Source organism: Colius striatus, chromosome 1 (genome assembly GCF_028858725.1).
Source record: "Colius striatus isolate bColStr4 chromosome 1, bColStr4.1.hap1, whole genome shotgun sequence".
Lineage (NCBI taxonomy): Eukaryota > Metazoa > Chordata > Aves > Coliiformes > Coliidae > Colius > Colius striatus.
The window spans coordinates 116921228-116934504 of NC_084759.1; the positions used below are offsets into that span (position 1 = coordinate 116921228).

Here is a 13277-nt window from a genome sequence, read left to right on the forward strand (position 1 = left end):
AGGGACAAAGACTTGTATCCTTGTGGTGAAGCCCTGCCTCCTAATGTTAAATCAGTTTTGCAGAGTGTTAGAAGAAAGTTGGTCCTTCTGCTGTTCCCGTTTCAGAGTTAACTGATGAAGAGATAACTATGCTTTGTATTATAAACCCTTCAGCCAAATTGAGTTTTCCCTTGAATTGGCTGTCACACCAATGTAAAATGCTGGGAGGACTTGTCCTGTTTAAGGTAGAGCTTCTTGCTTCAGTGTGTTGGTTAAAACACATCAACAACTATCCACTTGTCAGGTGGCAGAAGGGAGTCGGTGCATGGCTCTTATGTCTTCCTGTTCCACTGCCATCAAAATGTAGTCACCAGATGTGACATTTTTATGGTGTGAGAAACTCCTAATGGTTTGTACAGCCCTTTTAAGCAAAGAGTTGCAATGTGTCTGTGTGCCATAACTGGCAGCTGTCCCACAGAAGACCAAATTTCAGACAGACACGTGCGAGCTGCCTGCATGAAATGCACGTGCAGTGGTAGTTACTCCTCGTAGTAGTCATTCTGTGTGTAATACTAACAACCTTTTCAGCACAAGTGAACTCATACTTTTTTCTCCTTTTCCTGAGCTTAGGGAGCTTATTCTCACCAGGATTACTGGCAATTAATTGGCTTATAAAGAGTTGCACTTTTTTTTAATGAGCTATTGATTGCTTAAAACATGTCTTTGGAGCTTTGAAAAAAGCTCAGCTTTTGAGAAAATTTTGTCTCAAAAATTTTGTGCTCCTTAGAGCTAATTCAGGAGCTGATTTGGGTCTTTTGCAAGAACTGGATGGAGGGGGGAAAGGACTTGTTTGTGCTGTGAATTAAGAGCTACGTGATGCTCAGTTTTCAGGAGACTTCTGTTTTCAGAAGAGTCATAAATTGACTTTGGATTGGATATCACAGTCACATTTGGGTTCAGCCTGCCTTTTCAAATGCTGAGAAAAAGGGATGTTCTCTCAACTGAGACTTCCAAAAGAAGTGGATTTCAGTTTCTTCAAAATACAGAATTCTTTGACACTTCTTGTCCAGTGTCATTGGAGATGTTTTTTCAGGATTTACTATAGACTCTGTTTTGCTTTACTGAGATGAGGTTTTTTCTCTGCATCTTGATGATCAGTTTTCTGGGTTTTTTTCCTCATCCTGCCTGCATTGCTGCTGCTCTTGTAAATTCTTTTCTATGTTGAAATTTTGTCTAGAGATGATTAAGAACTGCATACTCTAAAGACCTCTCCAGATAAACTAAAGAGACAACAAATCCAGTGCTTTTGGGGCTTATTGCAAATGATAACTTGAAGTTTGTAAATATTCTAAGAGGAAGATGCAGCATGATTACAGTAGAGATCCTATGTAAATATTAGATTTTTAAAGTCTAGAATGTCTTCTGATACTGTTTTATACCATGTCCTTTTAGCAGACTGTTTGTATATTTTTAAAATATATAAACTCTTGGGATGTTAGCTAATTAGCAGGGACAAATTAAGTGTATAAAAATAGCTTACAGGTAGAGTAATGAACAAACAATGTAAATAGATGACAGTAATTGAAACCTAAACACACCTTTTGAGATCATGGCCACCAAGTCAGGAATTTTACATTTATAGTTGATTCCTTCCCCCCCCGACCCGCCAGAATAGGCAGTGCAAGCTCCATTCCCTTGGCTCCCTTCCCCTTCCAGGAATCCAAAACATCCTGATTTTTTTTGGTCATATTTGTTTATCTGTATTTAAGGCACCAACAACAGCTATTGCCAGTTTGTTATGACTTGGTTGGAGAGAGTAAAAAGGTCACCTAAACTACCTCTATTAAAATCAGTTTTGTTTTTTGTTTTTTTTTTTTTTAATTTCATAGTATCTTTTTGCTAATTGCAGACATAACTTTCTGACCTTTTCATTACATTACTAAAGCAAATGAAAAAGATGGTGTGAAATACATTTTTTTTTGTTTTTTGAGAGAAATGCAACACATTGCTGTGTGCAACTCATTTTATAGAGACTTCAGCTCTTCGTATTTGACGGGTATCCTCAGAGATAAAATTTTATTTGTTGCACTTGCAGTAAGGACTAGTGTTTGTCCATCAGCTGAAATGGAAAGGTTTCAAGGTGTGTCATTTCTTTACTCACTTCAATAACCTGCCTCGGTTCAAGGTGTCACAGCACAGAAACCACAGGGGTGGGAGTGTAGCATAACTTTTTGTAAGCATAAAGTTTAGCTGAATCTAATTTGATTGGAAAACCAGGAAAATGGCAAAATCACATGACAGATTCCTAAATTATAGGGTTTTTTTATGAGAAATGAAGGGTCAAGCTTTCATATATTCTTTGAGATAAGCAGTGAGTGGTGCAGGTACCAAATCTAACATCAGAACATATGCTGGAATGGTGTGCGGCAGCATCAAGGTCCTCCTTGTCTCCTGACTCTCACAGCTTCAATTGTTTCTTCCTCTCAAGCAAGGGATTGCCAGTAGAGTTTGTAAGAACAACAGATAAACTTAGGAGCTTGCAAGGTGTGTATTTCATACAGCACAGTCTATAAGTAACCCTATCCCAGACCTGCTGGCTAGTGGCCGCTTCTCTGCTGTCCTCTGTAAAATTACCACGTCTTTAAGGTTGAAGGACATGTGTGTTATAAAGTCACAAGACTTTTCATGGGATGTTAGGGATACACTGGGGTTTGAACCTTAAACAGCCTTGTAGTAGATTTTATTGGCCTAGTCTGAGAGGAAGACTAGGCACTTTTGTCCTACTTTAGTAGAATGGTTTCTCCTGTTGTTCTGACTTAAATGTATTTATTTACTCTCTCCTTAAGCCTTCCTAACTCCTTTTCACAGCTTGCTTTCTCCTAGATGTGATTCAATGGCATTCCCAAGTATCCAGTAACTTCTAAACTGTAAAGTACCCTAATCATGTATTAGCAAGTATCCTAATTAGGTTCAGTCTTTTTTACAGCTTGCTAATATGATGCCACCATAACATATAAGCTGTCTGCATGCAAGTGTGTGTGTACATTTACATATGTATACAGATATGATCTCCCTATAGTACTGATGGAAACTTCTAGATAAGATCCCAGCTTCAGTAAGGCACTAAGTAAAACTCTCCTTGCCAGGTCAGGGAAGGTATTGACAATGTCTGAAAAGGCTAGCTAGAGACTCCAGGGTAGCTTTGGTGACTCTGCCTCCAGATAATCAACATATGTATTTGGAGGCCATGAGGCTTGTCATGCCCTCTGTTGAGTAGGGCTGCAGCTGAGCAGATGCTGTTTCAAAGAATCAGGTGTTGCCTGTGTGACACAGGTACACTGTTAGAGTGCCACAAGCATGAATGAGACATCTCAAAGGATGAAGACAGCTGTGCAGGAAGAAATTGTGTCTTAGGGCAAACCGTCCAACCTATGTTCCTTTTCTCTGCACAACTGATGAAATGCCCTGTTTTGAGGAGCATTATCATTTTCCAATCCTTAGAGCTTTTGTGATGACTTGAATTTCAAAAGGTACACAATTGCAGAAATCACATTCAATGAATAGTTGGAGCAAAATCTTGAAGGTATTGATATGAGATGGTCCAGTCTCTCACTTGGTCCTAAATAAAACTTAAAAATCATGATACGTGTTGAAAACAGGGCCTGTATACTGCTATGTATGGACACTCTAGCATAGTATCAGAACTCTTGAAAATGACAAATAAAGAAAACAAACAAAACAAATTAAAACAAGGAAAAATGTAGGAGTCAAACTGTAGGGTAAAGCAGAGGCAGAGTAATTTCTTCTATGTTCATGTTTAATTTTAATTTCTAAGAGAAGATATATTTGATCTTAAAAAATAGAAATCCCCTTATTTTTCCAACTTGCTGCTGAATCCTCAGAAACAACTGTTAACAATTTCGTTGTCTTTGTTTTGCATCTAAGCACTTGGCAGAATTTACTCAACTTTTGAGCTCCAAAATTTCTCATAGAAGTGAGAGGTATAACCTGATTACCAACCTTTTGGTATACTTTCAGTTTTGGAGTTATCATATTTTTATGTAAGAGGTTCTTGTTCTCCATAATATAAGATACAATATAAAAGCAATTCCTGAACAACCTTCATTCATGATCATTACGTATGATGTGTATGATTGTGTCCTTTCCTAATAGATGAAACAAGAAATCCTTCAAGGAGAGTAGATGGATGAGTGAATGTTTAAATATGCATAGAAGTTTTACTGAATATGGATATATCAATTCAAAGATAGGATGCAATAAATAACATCAGATGTGTAAAACTGTCAAATATATATACACATACGTGCAAAAATATAAGCATGTATATATGCATGTGTATGTATATATACAGGCCTACATTCATCTTATGCATTAATGTCAAATTCCAAAACATGTAGTGACGAGAGAGGACTGTTTTAGCTCACATTAAGACAATGTGCTTTAGTAATTTCTCCATCCCTGGAGAGCTTATTAAACACTAAACAAAATGTCTCAGACTGTAACTGATAGGGGTATTCTAAGTTATTTGCTTTCGTTTGGTTCTTGGCCAGCTTCTCATTGCAGAGGGCTAAGGCAAACAAAACCTGTAATTAACACTGACAAGGATAATATGCAGTTTATTCTGCTGACTTCTCAATTCAGAGCTTTTATTAAGTAAACATTCAAACAAAGCTCAGGTTCTTAATGTAAACGTGTTTTGTAACTCTAAACTTAGCCAAACAGTTAGAAATCAAATAGTGATTGCATTATTTTCCCCTTCCCATGTAAGTGTCACTATATATTTTTCCTTTCCTTTGCTGATAAATAGGGATATTCCAACTTGAATAATGAGAAAAGACAGCAGTAATCTAAGAAGCCCTTCTTTTCACTCACATGATTTTTTTTTTTAACCATGTAGGTTTAGTACCAGTTTCCTAACTGGTTTATGTTTTACTGCCAAGTGTATCTTTGTGAGAATTGACACAACTGCCACCATCTGCTCATCACATTCCACTTGCTCCAAACTTGGAGTGCAGAACAGAAGTTAATGAACTTCAATAAAATTGGTAGTTTCTTGATACTTCTAGGATTTTGCTGTTGGCTTCTTTTTAAAAATTGTTTCATTCTTTTTTTCCATTTGCTGAATTAATTTTCTTCCTAAAGGGTGTTTATTCCTCTGTAAGAAGTGAGATGTGAAGTCTGATTGTGTAAACAGAAACAGAACTGCAAGAAATCTGAATGGGCAGATAGAATAAATATGAAATTATTTAGCTGGGTTGAAGTCAGTGGTCAATACCAGCACATGAGGGAGAGGTACAAGAAACCACGCTGCAGATGTTTGTATTATAAGGGTAGTAAACAGCCCGGTGAAGATTTTACTTTCAAATTGCCTTTTGAAAGAGAGGTTACAGAAAGGAGTATTGACCCTAGCTAACCTACAAGTTACCACTTTTGGAGTGGGATTTTAGTCCATGTGAAGACACCTATCTTAAGCTCCTTGGGTGGAGCTTTCATGAGTGCATTTCCATGGCCAGCACCGACAGCTTGGGTGCCAGCTTCACAACAGCAGCATCTGAACCAAGTCACTTGCTTTTGATGTCTTCATCTATAAGCTGAATCACACCCTTCATGTCAAACATCAAATGAAGTTTTCCTTCTGTTTCTGAATATAATTCAAAGCTACGGTTGAAAGGGCATAATTTGCTCCATGTTACGTAAGCTCACTAAAAGGTCAGGTAGTACACTTACACAAGGTATCCAGGCTATTATATAAGAATAGAGAAACACAAACATAGCTGAAGAGAAAGTCAAGGACAGGATTCTTTTTGGGCTGCAACCAAAAATGTTTTGCCATAACTGCAAAAAAAAGTACTCTACAGAGCCGATGTCAAGAAGCAGAAAGGAGAAGAAATTGAGTTATTTTAATTCAAGGATGAAGTATCTGAAGACAGATGGATTGAATAGAATAAACTTTTGTTTAAAAAAACCCAAACGAACAACAATGCGCTGTGCTTTCATAGGAATGCCTGCTTAGTATATACTTAATGAACTGTAGCACACAGTTGCATGTACTCTACTGTCTTACGTATTTGTCCTGAATGCAGTCACGGTGAATAAGACTTGGCACCAGTAAGGACTTATGGCATGTCGTTGTTCCAATTTGTGCTTGACAAGAGTGAGGTACTTGTCTTAAATAAGGAATTGTAACAACTTCTTCAGTGTTATACAGAAAATCATCAGCTTTTCCCTACATCATTTTTAAAAGCCTCACCGTTCCAGTGAGTTCAGCATCATTGTTCCTCTCCCCATTAATGTTATAAACTGCTGGATGGCTGAATGCATTTGAAAGTCTGGCTGCAGTTTTCTAGAAGGGTAAAAGCTGCATGTCTGAGCTCTTTTGAAACGGTGATCCCACATGCTAGTACTTATTTCTCGAAAATTTGACTAAATACTTCATTATAGATAATTTCAGGACACTTATACATGAATTCCTATCATCTCATGCTATGATTTTTAGATCGAAAGGAATGAAAAAGTGAAGATCATGATGTTCTGTGACTATCCGAATACTCAGCTTCTGCCATAGCAATTCAACATTCAGATGTTACTTTTTCACTTGGATGACAGTAAGGATAGGTATCTGTTTCCATAAGGCTTGTAAAAACAGTATTATTGCTGGACAAAAACTGTTTCTATAGTGAAACAAAGTGAATTATGGAAGGTTGTTTGTTTGCCTGGATTTTTTTAGTTTTCAGTAATGTACAAGCTACTAGGCTTTTCCCCTTGTTAGGATAAACACAATTTCTCTGCAATGTACTTTTATCAAGGTCAAGCTGGACTGTTGCTTAATATGCTGGACAATAAAAGATCTCTATTTTCAAGAACCCTGTAGGCATTTCGTAATTTAGCAGTCTTTGTCTCTTTCTTGCATTTAATTTGAAATTAGCTGAGGGATGAGAAAATAGGATGGATAGCCTCGCAGCCATAAGAAATTCAATTTAAAACTTTGCGTTCATAAACATCTGTTTTAAACAGTTGTAAGTAACTAGTCAGACTCTTGAGTTTTGTTTTTATGCATGTCAAAGTGCATACCAAACATACTCATGCTGGGAGAAGGGTAAATGAACTGCTGTGAGCTCAGTTAGTCTTGCTTCAGTGCAGATACTAGGATTAACAGGAGGATAGAAGGGCAAAGCATTACTCAGTTTAAGGACAGATGGAGAAAGAGAGCAGACATGGCACATGATTCTGCTTTCCTCTCAGCTGGCTAGAGTATTGTGTTTGTCTGGTATCTGCCAGTTCTCTTCCTTACTTTAGCTTTTTTCTAATTAGTTGATGAATCAAATGAATTGTCTTGAGTTATTCCTAGAATCTCTTGTTAAAACCTAATGTTGCCTCACATTTCTCTGCTTCTTAAAGGAGTAATTACTGTTCTTTTAGAACAATTAAATATCATTTAGTCGGGGTAAGGTGCTAGTAAACTTGCTGCTTTGTGTTGAACAAACGTAATCTAAAGCTTTTTATATTATCAGTTCAGCTTCAGGTGCCTTCAAAGATTCTTTCTCCATAAAGACTAATGTGAAAACCTGCTTGACTTCCCAAACAGTGGAAACCAATGCTGTCAGTTAGGCAAAAATCATAGAATCATAGAATGGCAGGGTTGGAAGGGACCTTTAGAGATCATCTAGTCCAACCCCCCTGCAGAAGCAGGTCCGCCTAGACCAGGTCACATAGGAACATGTCCAGGCAGGTCTTGAAGACCTCCAAGGAAGGAGACTCCACAACCCCTTTGGGCAGCCTGTGCCAGGGCTCCCTCACCTGAACAGGAAAATAGTTTTTTTCTTATGTTTAAGTGGAACTTTTTGTGTTCCAGCTTCATCCCATTACCCCTTGTCCTGTTGCTAGAATCCACAGAAAAAAGAGATGAAAAAGAACTAAAATTGTGGCAGATGTATCAAATAAATTTTATGCCTCAATGTCCAAAGGAGAAGGATGTCCAGAGCAATTCCATGTTGTCCACTTAGAGTAGCATACAGACTTCCTACAGTGATGGATGGATTTTAACATGCCAGCGCTTCTATATCTTGCATGTTGTACATGTTTTCCCTTTAATGTGTCTTGATACTTAATTTATCTTAATAAGTTGTTAAATTGTTTGGTTGGCTTTGAGGAGACTATTTTAGTTGCTTTTGATTTGGAGATACACTTCTACATGGAATCATAGAATGGTAGGGATTGGAAGAGACCTTTAGAGATCATCTAGTCCAACCCCCCTGCAGAAGTAGGTTCACTTAGATCGGGTCGCATAGGTGTCCTCAATGGATTTACTCTTTTAGATGATCTGTTTAAGTTTCAGTTGGGTTTTGCGTTATCCCACTTAAAGCTAGATACAATAGTTGTTTTTTGTTTTCTTCCCTCTTGCCTTATACAAGTTGAATTTAAGAATTTCTCTCTGACATTTCAATATTTACAATGTGGACTAATTCATGGCTGTAGTAGCAACAAAAATCATAACTTTTACTACTAAAATTTATGATTACATGCTTTACAAAAAGTATGAGCGTTTAAATAGCTGTTCACTATTATACTCTAGTATGATGTTTATCCAGCATGTGAAAATACCTGTAGATTCCCTTAATTTCTGCCCATTCTACCTGTCATCACTGTGTGATAAAGTGTCACGATTTTGGATTGACAGTAGTCTAACATTTATATGATTATTTCTTTATATATAAGCTTCAGGTCACAGAAAGTCTGGACATGCTTTTACAGAGTTAAACACATTTATTTTGCTCCACATTTTTGCTTTCCTTTTTTGTTTTTTTGGTTTAGCTCTACAGCTCTTACAGCAGCATAATTGTTTCTCTCATCCTGATTTAAGTATTTTATCAGAAGTATAAACATATTTCTCTGAATGTTTTCTTCTCACACATTTTGAGAAGCACATTCCAGCCTTGTCCACATTTAAAACTACATAGAATAGTTTTTAGGTTGGATTTTTGTTTCATTTGTTTAGGAATCTTTGTACCCTTGTTCTTTGGCTGTCTTTTTTTTTGTTAGACTGCTTGGTTGCAATGCTGTTTGGTTAGACACAGCTTTGCTATTTCCTGTCAAACTTCATTAAATACTTTAATGCTTTATTTCCAAGAATCCACTTTTAATAATTGCATCCTTAATTGATGTGTCATCCTGAACAGTGCATGCCTCTGCACCTGCCAACTTTCTGTTGTTTAAACAGTTTTCATCTTCATTTTAGGTTTAGATACCAGCAGCTTATTTTTATTTTAGGTAAAATTTGTGCATCCTATTCCAAAAGTCTTTCCACAGTCTAATAAAACGGAACCCTTTATTCCTGCATTGTTTTATCAACTACTTAACTGAAATGCTACTTTAGTGCCTGAACCTATGCTTTGGTACTAGGACTATTTCAACCATGTAGCCACAGAGACAATCTTGTCATCAGGTGGCTAAAAAGCTAATTTTGTCTCCAAACACTTTGCAGATTCCTTTATGTTGTTAATTTTATTCAGAACTACTCCTCAGTTTTCTCCATTAAATGCTCAGGATATGGCAAAACCAACTATCTTTGCATTTAGTGATTAGAATACACAAGGACAAGATTGTGTATAATGTTTTGAGACTCAGATCTTTGCATACGTAAGCATCGAACTACACACTTTAATGAAATACTGGCAGCAAAATCTGAAATGATATTAAATTAGCTTAATTTTTAGGATTGGTTACAGACAAGAAATTTAGACTGGACTAACCTTAAAATTTTATAATACTTATAAGGATGTATGAAAAATAGCCTGATCTGTAATTATTGTAATATGAGGTTTTTCTGAAACTAGTAAAGGCTCTGTTTGGAATGTCTTCTTTTTTTTTTTTCTTTGCATCTGAAATGAATACAGAGCTTGACTCTGTAAGGTACATTCCTTTAATAAATTTCTGTTGAGTTACACACTGTGCTCTTGGATGTTTGCTATTACAAAAAATGATGCTTTCCAAAATGGTATTTTAAACATCCTTACCCTTTTGTAAACTAAGAGTTCAGGAAGCCAAACCAGTTCAGTATTTGTGCTTTCTGTAGATTCGTTAATGTATATTTCAATAACCTTTTATTTCTAGTCCAAATACTATGCTCAGAGACCTAAAGTGCATACAGATGATAACAATATTCTTCACTGTCTTTTGACAAGAGTTGAACTGTGAGAACTCAGAGCTGCAGTGCTGGCTGTTATACTGTGTTTCAGAAACCGAGCTCTAAACCAAAGATGATCTATATAGGGCTCATATTTCTATAAGAGTTGTGGCTGAGTAGCAATTAATGAGATGGATTTATGGATCTGGTGATGTATTATAATAGTGAAGCTTCGATGATCGTGTTTACAAGGTCCTTTGAGTTTGAATACAGTGATTTTCATTTTGTTATCTATAGTTTTTATTTGCTATACTATAATCTTGTCTATAAGGCTTTTGAAGGTTTATAGCAAATGTAGACATATAAAGAGTTAAATTATGTTATCTGATAAGTGTTGATTTCCTTTTTAGAAGGCCAGTTAGGGATAGACTGACTCATTCTCCTGTCTAACAGAATACAAAGACATCCAGAGTTCAGCTGGCAAGACTACTGAAAAAAGGGAGAACTTTAGCGTTTCAGAGAGTGAGTCTTGCTTCTCTTTTCCCCAGCTGGTGATGAAATTTGGTAAGATGAAAATTTTCAAATGAGAAACATGTAAAATCTTGTTTAAACATCTGAACAAATGATGTCCCAATTTCCTGGTGGCTTAAATGCAAATGTAGGTTTTCACCATTTCTAGAAGTCATATTAGTCTTAAAGTTTGTACATCAGAATAAGCTTTGCAGTGCTAAGAATTTCATGATAACTGTGAAATTCTTATCATACAAATGAAGTTGAAAGAAGAGGAGGGTGCATGGTTTCTGTTTCTGATAGATTTAATTTCCTTTTCCACAAGATTCTCTGGGTTTGTTCAGAGTGTTTTCCCAGGTTATGAGGAGAACAGAAGCTAGCATAATGTGTAAGGAAGTGCAAGTGAGATGGTAACAACGATGATTGACTGAAATGATAGTTGAAGCAAAACATTGTTTTGTTACCTACACCCTGATAATGTCTGTGGGGCATGTGTCTTTCTCCAGTGACTTGAAGATACTGTGAATCAAAATAATTTCCAAGAGAGTGAAATCGACAAGACTGATTTTGAAAGCTCTGCTCAAGTTGCAGGCATTTAGTCAGCTCTCATAATTTCAAGCAAAATGTATAACTTGAAAGGTATTGGCAAGGAAGTAAGGCATTGTTCCAAAGAGCAGTTTTAGTGATTTTCTTTAGCAGTGCTATGACCTAATACTGTCTCCACTGAAGCTGCTAGGACTATCTTGGGTAGAGAATAAGAGCAGGCCAATGTGAGATATATCTCATCAAGCTCATATACACATTAGAAAACAACCATGTTTCTGGATTCAGTGAGTTTCCCTTTTCCAGCCCTCTTGGCAAAGATAGTGTGGAGAAGGTAAGTGATACTAGGCAAAATTTGGCAGACATAAATCAGTTAGCTGTCTGAGTATTCTCAGTGTTATTTTCCCTTTGGCATTTTTAATTTCCTGTTTGGCTGGAGGGAAAATAAAACTTTTCTATGGCAAGATATTCCCTGGTCCCCTTTCAGTAGCTTGATCACAATGACCCCATCACAAGTGTTGGTCTAGGGATTTTTTTCTACTTGAAAGTTAATCATGTTGATGAACAAGTGATTGTTTTGAGAGTCTTGAGTGCTGAAGCCTTCCGTTGTCAGTATGTCTGTACAAGCTCTAGCTTTAACAGGCATGTTCCCCACCACAACTTTATGTTGGAGAGTGAAGGGGCTGGTTTAAGTGTCTCTGCTTTCTCAGTCTTTGGAGTTCCTTCAAATCATGCCTCACAGGGGCTGTTGTGTCAGATTTTTGTCCCAAGGGGTGCACAACTGAGACCTGTTTAGGAAGGAGGGTAAGCAGTTTCCCATTCAGTATGGTCCTTAAGCAACTCTCAGACTCTCTCTCATCTTAGGGTTTTATGGGCTATGGATCTTGGCTGGGTCTCTGTTTGTGACCAAAGTGAGTGCCTTAGGGTTCTTTTTCAGTCTTAGCCAAGTATCTAGAAATCTTTCAATAGAGTAACAATGCTATCAGGAAAGACCATATTGAATTGTTAAAGAGTATGAATTATTGAATGAAAAGTATAATTTTATTTATGACGATGAAGCTTTTACAGAAGAGTTCTACAGGGATTGAGGCCTTTCTGTATTTTGGACATTTGAAATGAGTAGCAAAACTATCAACAGTGTGTTTGGAGAACAACCCTTGGTTGCCAGGGATGACACTAGATTATGTAATGGTTTTTCTTATATCTGCTATTACTCTAATTTCTTACTTTGAGCAATCCACTCATGCTGCCCCACACCCCACGCTGGAGTTTGAAAACGAAAGTTCATATATTTCTCCTGACATTTTCATTTCTTTGTGAATTTATACATGTTCTGTGGCTGTTCTTTCAGTCTTATTAGCAGAAAGATTCAAATATTGAACATAGTTTTTCAAAGTGTTCACACTTTAGGTACCAAACAGGTAATGTGTTCCCTTGCCCAAGTGCATGGCATTTTCCTGAAGGGCTATATAGTGTGTATTTTGGGTTCAAGAAACGAATTTTATCTAAGACGACTTTTGTGTTTCTTTTGAACAGTTTTTCCCAGTAATCTCTGTTCTCAACAGATGTAGCTACAGATTTTCTAGTTTATTCTCTGTTTAAAATTACAGTCTTAAGAGAGGGAGTGAGACTGTGACACACTTTAACTGCTTCAGTCTCTCATGCATGCTTCTTTAATGTCTGTATATAATGCTCAGAGATTTTTTAGCTGGGCATAAATGCAATGAAGCTCATAATATGCCATGGGAAACTTGATTATCAGTTTAGACTGCAGGTCTTGGTAACTGATGTGTGACCTGCATTCTCAGTTCTCAGGGAAATTTTTCTCTTGACTGTTCTTAAGATATAAAACTAATTATAGCGCATACAAGTCACTTAAATCTTTCTGCCACGGGAAAGATTTAAATTCATTGAGATTTCTCCTCCTCCACACTCAAACGGGAGTATAACTTTTCCCATAGCAATAGTTTGTTCTGGAAAATTATTACAGTGTCAAACTTTCTATCTCAGAGAACGATTTATAGATTTTTCTGTCTGTCTGATGTTAAGTGTTTTCTTTTCAAACTCCAGTTACAAAATCCTGTGCCAATTTCTCCCTCTC

At 36.8% G+C, this 13277-nt stretch overlaps 1 protein-coding gene across 1 annotated transcript in view; it reads left to right on the forward strand.

Annotated features, from left to right (window-relative positions):
* Positions 1–13277, forward strand: part of CMSS1 (cms1 ribosomal small subunit homolog) — a 237715-nt gene that overhangs the window by 53318 nt on the left and 171120 nt on the right. The gene's annotated exons all lie outside the window — the stretch shown is intronic.